The sequence below is a fragment of the Gorilla gorilla genome, chromosome 7 (assembly GCF_029281585.2).
Source record: "Gorilla gorilla gorilla isolate KB3781 chromosome 7, NHGRI_mGorGor1-v2.1_pri, whole genome shotgun sequence".
Taxonomy (NCBI): Eukaryota; Metazoa; Chordata; class Mammalia; order Primates; family Hominidae; genus Gorilla; species Gorilla gorilla.
Window position 1 is genome coordinate 109,225,183 of NC_073231.2, and position 9,124 is coordinate 109,234,306.

Sequence of the window (9,124 nt, forward strand, 5' to 3'; positions counted from 1 at the left end):
AAAAATGGGCAAAATAATTGAATAGACATTTCTTGAAAGAAGACATACAAATGGTTAACAGGCATATGAAAATGTGCTCAATATCACGGATCATCAGAGAAATGCAAATCAAAACTACAATGTGATATCACCTCACCCCAGTTAAAATGGCTTTTACCCAAAAGACAGGCAATTAATGAATGCTGGTGAGGATATAGAGAAAAGGGAACCCTCATACACTGTTGGTGGAAATATAAATTATTAGAGTCACTAAGGAGAATGGTTTGGCGGTTTCTCAAAAAAACTAAAAATAGAACTATCATATGATCCAGCAATCCCACTGCCAGATACATAACCAAAAGAAAGGAAATCAGTATATTGAAGAGATATCTGCACTCCCATGTTTATTGCAGCACTATTCATAACAGCAAAGATTTGGAATCAACCTACCTGTCCAACAACAGACAAATGGATAAAGAAAATGTGGTACTTACACACAACGGATCCTGTCATGTGCAACACATGGATAGAACTGGAGTACATTACGTTAAGTGAAATAAGCCAAGCACAGAGAGACAAACTTCGCATGTTCTCACTCATTTGTAGCAGCTGAAAATTAAACAACTGAACTCATGGAGATAGGCAGTAGAATGTTGGCTACCAGAGGCTGGAATCGGTAGTGGGGAGTGGGGGGAGAGTGGTGATGGTTAATGGGCACAAAACATAGAAGGAATGAATAAAATCTGGTATTCGATAGCACAACAGAGTTACTACAATTAACAATAATTTATAGTACTTTTAAAAATAACTAAAAGTATAATTGGAATGTTCGTGACACAAAGAAATACATGCTTGAGATGACGGATGCCCCATTTACCCTAATGTGATTATTACATGTGGTATGCCTGTATCAAAATGTCTCATGTACCCCATAAATATATATCTACTAGGTACCACTAAAAATTAAAAATTTTAAAAAAGTGGTTCCTTGAGACGGAATCTACTCCTGGTGAAGATGCTGTCAATATTGTGAAATGACAACAAAGGATTTGGTATATTACATAAACTTAGTTGATAAAGCAGCAGCAGGGATGAAAAGGATCGACTCTAATTTCAAACAAAGTTCTACCGTGAGTAAAATGCTATCAAACACCACCACAAGCTACAGAGAAATCTTCCATCAAAGCAAGAGTCAATCGATGTGGTAAACTTCATTGTTATCTTATTTTAAAAAATTGCCACAGCCACCCCAACCTTCAGCAACCACCAACCTGATCAGTCAGCAGCCATCATGAGGCAAGACCCTCCACCAGCAAAAAGATTGCAACTCACTGAAGGCTGAGATGATTGTCAGAATTTTTTAGCAATAAAGTATTTTTAAATTAAGCTATGTACAAGGTATTTCTAGACATAATGCTATTGTACACTTGATAGGCTACAGTATAATGTCAACATAATTTTTATATACACTGGGAAATCAAAAACTTCACGACTCATTTTATTGTGATATTCATTTGGTTGCAGTGGTCTGGAACTGAACTATAAAAATATCTGAGAGATCTCAAAGGTATGCCTATATACCTATAAATCTCTTAATAAATGAGAGGAAATTTATTAGGGGAATTGGCTCACCCAATTACGGAGGCTGAGAAGTCTCACAATAGGCCATTTGCAAACTGGAGAACCAGGGAGGCCCATGGTGTAATTTTCAGTTTGAGGCCGAAGGCCTGGGAACCTGGGGCAGGGGGTGTGCTGGTGTAAGTCCAAGTCCGAAAGCTGGAGAACCCGGAGTTCCGATGTCCAAGGGCAGTCAAAGAAAGGTGTCCCTGCTCTAGAATAAAGATCACATTCACCTTTCCTCCCTGCCTTTTTGTTGAATGCAGCCCTCAGCTGATTGGACTGCATCCACCCACACTGAGGGCAGATCTTCCTTACTCAGTCCACTAATTTAAATGCCGATCTCTTCTGGAAACACACTCACAGATATACCTAGAAATAATGCCTTAACAGCTAGCTGAGTAACCCCTAGCCTAGTCATGTTGACAACTAAAATTAACCATCAGGGACTTATCTCACTATTAAACCTAATAACCGGCTTACAGACTTTTTGCTTCCTGTCCTGGCAACTGTGAGTCTGCTGGTTTGGAAGTCTTAGTAACCACCAGGGGAACAAAATAGTGGTTCCACTGAATTGTAGGATGAGACGGGTTATCAGTTTCCTATTGGTTGCATAACAAATTACTACAAATTTAGTAACTTAAAACAACACAAATTTATTTATCTCATGGTTTCTGTGGGTCAAGGGTCTGGATACAGGTTAGCTGAATCCTCTGCTCAGTGTTACCAGGCTGAAATTAAAGCATTGGCTGGGGCTGTGATCTCATCTGAGACTTAGAATCCTATTTCTAGCTCATGTGGTTGTTAGCACAATTCAGTTCCTTGCAGTTGTGATTAAAGTTCTTGTTTTTTTTTTTTTTTTTTTTTTTTTTTTACTGTTAGCTGAGGACTGCTCTCAGCTCCTGGAGGTCACCCTCAGGTCCCTGTGGTCCCTACTTTCACAACAGGCTGTTTTTCTTCTAGACCAGCAGGATAACTCTTCTGCTTTTAAACAACTTGCCTAATTAGATCATATCTACGCAGGATAATCTCCCTTTGGATTATAGTCAACTGATTAGGAACCCTTTGCCATATAGCATAATCATGGAGGTGCTATCCAATTATATTTACAGGTTTTAACCATGCTCAAGCGGAGATTACACAGGGTGTGTACAAGAGAGGGAAAGTCACGACATTCATCTTAGAACTCTGCTTATCAGACTGCCACCTGGTCATTTTGCACTTCTTATAACACTTAACCAACGGATGAAAAACAGGGGGTTAATTTATTGGCTGTAGTGATTGATCTCAATTTCCAAGGTAAATTGGTTTGCTTCTGCAAATGGAAGCAAGGAGGACTTTCTGGTACCCAGGAGATTTTTCTAAAGTGCCTCTTAATACTTCCATGTCCAACTGTAAAGGTTAAATGGAAAACCACAAGAATCAGAAAAGGGCAGGATGATTGAGGATTCAGACCTTTCAAAAAGGAAGGTTTGAAGCACTGTACCAGGCAAAGAAACCAGAGCAGCTGATTCTGACTGGGAAAGGGAAATACAGAGGTAGTTGGAGGTGGAAGCTATAGATATCAACCATAACTTTGTGACCATTACAGAAAAAAGAACTGTAATAGCTCTGCATATTTTCTCTTTGCTTGCAAGCATGTGTTTATTTTTATTTTCTACTTTCCCATTCTCCCTATTTTTATTACACAGGTTGCTGAAGGTCAACTTTACAACTCAGTCTTAACAGAAAATTAGGTGGCATGATGACTGAATTGAGGAGTAATTAATACAGCCAGCAATGAATCCAATGACTGTTGAAACTTTGTGTCTTATTTTGGGGAACAGCAAGAGCTTCAGTTATCAGGATAACTGTATCTTGCTAGACCAAAATACAGTTAGTTGCTCTGTTGTTGTGCAGGAGTTCAAATACGTGTAGAAAGGTGCGTATGGAAGCTGAGCAGTCAAAGGGGCTGACTGAACCCCCTTGTCAATTTATCACTTCTCAGCTCCAAACTCATCCTTCGGTATCTACTCTGTGATAACAGATTGAACAATAAGCATTTATCCTTTAAAATGAGAATAAGTAGAGGACGTTGGAGGGGCACTGCAGGAGGAAAGGAATTTCTCATCCTAGTGTTGGTGTGCTCATTTTTTTTTTTTCCTTTTTGCTCCCATACAAGGTTAGTGGTGTATGCATCTGGTGGTGTTTTGCTCTGGCTGCACACAGAATGTACAGTCCACCTTGCAGTCCCAGCCTAGGAAGCCTGGTGACCACCTTGCTGCAGCCCTCTTGAGATGCACCCCACAGCTGGCCTTGTACCTGTAGCAGTGCCCTGACTCCCTCTGTATGCCCACCTGTCAATCTCAGCTTTCCTTTCTCCTAAAGGTTGGCTTCTGAGGTCCTTCCAATGTGTATAAGTTCTGCCCCAGTTTCACACCTGCAGAAATGTCCTAACTCTCTCTGCAATCTGCTCACTAGCCTTGGCTTGCCTGTGTCCCAGAGGACCATTTCCTGTTTATCAGACAATTCTAAACCAGCTCTGGCCCGAGGCACGCCAGCAAACTTCCACATCATCCAGTGGTGTGCAGCCACAACTTCTCCAATAAAGTCTGAACACCACAGGGGGACTCTCTTCCAACTTTGTCCTGCTTTGGCTACTCACCCTCAGCCCTAGAATAGTTTAGATTCTCTAAACATATTTATATTGTTCTATCACAGCATCATAATCCTTTAAACTTAGCCTATTTAAATTACGGTGTGTTCTGTCTCCTGGTTGGACCTAGACTGACAGATGTAATTGACTTGATTGTTAAGTTTGGGATAGGGAAGTGAGCGTGAGTAGCACTTTCTTTCCCTCCTCTCTCTTTGGAAATAAGCTGCTTACAGAGAAAATGCATTCTGCCCCACTACTCCTTGCTGTAACTTTAACAAGATCAGGCCATAAAATAGTCTTAGTTCAGTGTTGTCTGTGGTTAGATGGGTATATGATTCTGGGGCTTGGTATAAGGGAACCTACTTTTACACCTATATAAGCCTCATTCTCTAATTTTAGCTTTATCATTAATAAATGCAATATCCCATGCTCCCTCTACGTCTTGTCTATGTCTGGATTGGCTTGGAACCTGGGTGGGAAAGAGATCAATGTGAATCACTTAATAAAAACAGCTTGCTGCTTTTCCTTTTGTTATGTTCAATGTGAACTGGTTTTATAATTTCCTAGCCTTACAGTGGTACAAGTCCAATATCATAATATTGAAATTTAATACTAAACACAATTCTGGAATATTAGATCTCAGAAAATCTACCAGGGAGAACTTACAAATCATCCAACTTTTGTACAGTTGGACCTTCCACCATAAGCATATTTTATTTTTCTAAAAATCTTCTACCTTTGTGCCTTTCATGAGCTGAATAATCTCTTTAACTTATATAAATATCAAACAATGTTTTCCTATAAAACTGAACACATTTTAAAGAAACTGTGTGACCACACAATGGCCCCAAAGTGCTCTATTTTCATAAACGTGACTTCGATTTCCACAGAAACAAGAGTCCACCTAGATCAAAACAGCTGATGGGGAAGTGACATACAGAATTCAGGGTATAACAGATTCTGTGTTATCCGGGAAGTTTTCACTTGCAGCAAGTGACAGAAAAACCAAACTGAGACTAGCTTTAAAAATACAGGAAGTCGGCCGGGCACAGTGACTCACACTTGCAATCCTAGCACTTTGGGAGGCCGAGATGGGCAGATCACTTGAGGTCAGTAGTTCGAGACCAGCCTGGCCAACATGGTGAAACCCTGTTTTTACTAAAAATATAATAACTAGCAAGGTGTGCTGGTACACGCCTGTAGTCCCAGCTACTTGGGAGGCTGAGACAGGAGAATTGCTTGAACCTGGGAGGCTGCAGTTGCAGTGAGCTGAGATCATGCCACTGCACTCCCACCTTGGCAACAGAGCAATACTCCGTCTCAAAAACAAACAAGCAAGCAAGCAAACAAACAAACAAAAAAACCCCAGGAAATCTACTGGGTCACCCAGCTGAAAACTCCAGAAGTACATGCTGCTAGGGGTAAGGGTTGATCCAGAATCCCATGCAACACAACAAAGTACCTAGTTCGTTTCTTTCAATTTCTTATTGTTACTTCCTTGGTGCTGACTCCATTTTGGACAAACTAACTCTGCTTAATCTATGATTCTAAATTGGCTTTGAGAAGCTCTAAAAATTAGCTCTAAGTTCTTTCACCTTGAGTATAGTGACATAAATTCTGTCTTTGTTGTTTCATGAATGAGGAGGTTCCTCTGTCACCCCTAATGAGGATTCATGAAACAGTAAAGAGAGAATTCACGTAATCAGGGTGAAAATGTCTTTAAGAGTCACTGATCAGACCAGCTTAAGTAACTATGTCAATTCCAAACCACTCATTATGAATAGAGATGGCACATTCAGGTCGGCTCTGTTTATTAGGGCCTATCTCTGGCGCAGGTGAGGCTGATCCCATCTAAATCACAAAACTGAGAATGGAGGGAGGGGGTAGGTTCCAAAAAGAAATTCAGGGGCCAGGTGAGGTAGCTCATGCCTGTAGTCTCAGCTACGAGGTGGGAAGATCCCTTGAGTCCAGGAGTTTGAGCCTGCAGTGAGCTATGATCACGTGATCACGTCACTACACTCCAAACTGGGTGACAGAGTGAGACCCTGTCTCAAAAAATAAACAACAAAAAAAAGAACTTTAGACTACTACTCCAAGAAGGAAGAAGAGACGGACGCTGTGCAGCCAATTAACAGGTATTCATTGCAGGTACTTCCAGAGTCTTTCTATTTAGTCCTTTAGAATGAAATTTAAGACTTTAACCCCAAACTTCACATAATTTCTGCATGTTACCTAACACATCTTTTGAAAACAGGCATAACGGTAACTAAATCATCTCATAGGATTTTCTTCCTATAAGCTATTTTACAATAGGTAAAGAGACCTTGTTAATAAAAATGGTAATAATACATACTTTATCTGGAGGATTTTATATTCAGTGAAGTGTCCACATTCAGAAGAAAATATTAACTGATGACTCATAAACTCCAACATACTTTTTAGTTGATATCCCTTTTTTAGTGTGTATAGAAGACATGACTTTCTAAATATTGTCAGACTACAAAAGCACGTATTGAAATGTGATAAGTCTTCTTTTCACAAGGCATAGCACCCATCATTGTCCATTGTCTTTGATTACATTCTCTGGTGCACAGCTCCAGCAAGTTGGTTTTTTTTTTTTTTTTTTTGAAACGGAGTCTCGCTTTGTCGCCAGGTTGTACGGTGGCGTGATCTCAGCTCACTGCAACCTCTGACTCCCTGGTTCAAGCTATTCTCCTGCCTCAGCCTCCAGAGCAGCTGGGATTACAAGCACGCACCACCACGCCCAGCTAATTGTATTTTTAGTAAGTTTCACCATGTTGGCCAGGATGATCTCGATCTCCTGATCTCGTGACCCACCTGCCTCAGCTTCCCAAAGTGCTGGGATTATAGGCGTGAGCCACCGTGCCCATCCCCTTAGCCTGTATCTTTATCTTCAAGGGTTCTCCCTACAGTCATGTTCTGGTTTTCCCTTTGCCAACCTCTCCTACCTATACTCCTTCGTAGAACTGCAGTACCTTTACAAGCTAAAGTTCTTTACCTTCCTTTCATCTGCCAAAATCCAGGAAAGAAGAGCCCATAGTGAAATAAATACTTACAGTCACCCCACCCCCTAAGTTGCTTGCAATGTGTCATCAGCCTCTATAATTCAAATCTGCTTTATCAGTGGCATCAATCTTCATCCTACTGAAATATCTATTGGTTGACTAACACCTTCTGTTTTGAATTTGTTCCTCCTATCTGACCAGTCTTCCTGTCACCCCTAAGCAGTAGCCATGTCTCTCTGTTCTAATTACTCTTACTTCTCTTTTACCCAATAAAGCCCACGTAGGTTATCAGGCTCTGAGTTCTCATGTCCTGGTCTCAATCTTCCAGCTTTCTCTTCCTTTTCCTTTTATTATCACATTAATTGACAACTCACTGTTCAAGGCAGGTCACCTGTGCTTTCCTTTTTCCATGGTTCCCTCTGGAATCTTCATTCAATGCCCAGCTTAAATGTTTCCCCCTCCATGAACCCTGCTCTAGTTCCCCCAAGCTATAAATCACCACTTCAGACTCCATCGACCAGGTCCAAGCTGCCACCTGCTCATGACTCGACATTTGTAAAAGCTTCCCAACTAGTATTCCTGCTTTTTTGCCTTTCTCCTGTTTCCTCTATACAATCATCAGAATGATCTCTCAATCAAAACTCTTCACCATGGCCTACAAGTCCTGGTCTCTGCTAACATTTATTGGCCCAGGCACACTAAGCGCCTTTTAAAAATTCATTAATTTAATCCTCTCAATAATCCTACAGCTATGTACTTTTAATATCCTCATTTGCAGCAGATGCTGTTGGTGACTTACCCAGACCCCTTTCACAGGACTGGTGCACCCATACCCTAGCTGCTGTAGGTGTTGGCTGGTAAGAACTGACACCTCCGCCCTTATTTGGAGGATTGCCCTTGGCTGAGGAGAGGTAAGTCACTCCTCCATCCTTTCTCCCTGTAGCCAGTGGTCCGTGACAGCCTGATGTGGGAACCTAATGGCTCAGCCCCTTCACCTCTGGGCAGGACAACGCTGGGCCCAATTCATTCAGCAGAGTGCCCTATGAGTCAGGGTGAGGCTGCACTACTCCTGAAACTCTTCTTCCCCGGCCTTACCCTGCTTGCTTTACTCCATTACAGATTTCTCCTGAAAGTGCTCCCTCAATCAGTTGCCCAAGAATCCCCATCTCCGGCATTGTTACAGAGGAAGTGATCTAAGACACCATTTTACAGATCAGGAAACCTAAGACAAAGAGGGCTGAAGTGATCTGCCTAAGGTCAAACAGAAAATGGGAAAGCTGAATTTTGAAGCCAGAGGGCCTGGCTGTCCCACCTGAGCTCTTTCCCACCATACTGCAGTGGCCACTTCTCCAACCTCCTCTCTCCTCTCACCCATCCCCTCTAGCCAACTTAATTCCTTCCTCAGGCCCTTTTTACTTCCTATCCTCTCTGCCTAGAATGTGTTTCCTCTCACTGTGGCTCGCTTCCTCACTTCTTTCAAAATGTTCCAAATACTATCTCAGAGACCTTTCCTGACCCCAACCATACCACCTAAGATAGCAACACTATTCCCCAGTTCTGCTGTAGTTTTATTTATAGCATTAAATACCTGAAATTACATTATGCATATATTTCCTTTTCTGTCACTTATACCAAGATGAAAATTCCCTGAGGGCAGGAATATTGTCTGGCTTATTTATTGCTATATCCTCAGTGCTTGGTGACGTACCTGCCAAAGAGCAGGAGTTGAGTGACTATTTGTTGTTGAATGAATGAACTTGAGTTCTCTTCTCTCAGAACTCTTACCAGGCTTTGTGAGATATTCCTTACGAGTTCTTAATCTATAGCTGTAATTATTTAATGCATATTTATCTATCACACAAGCTTG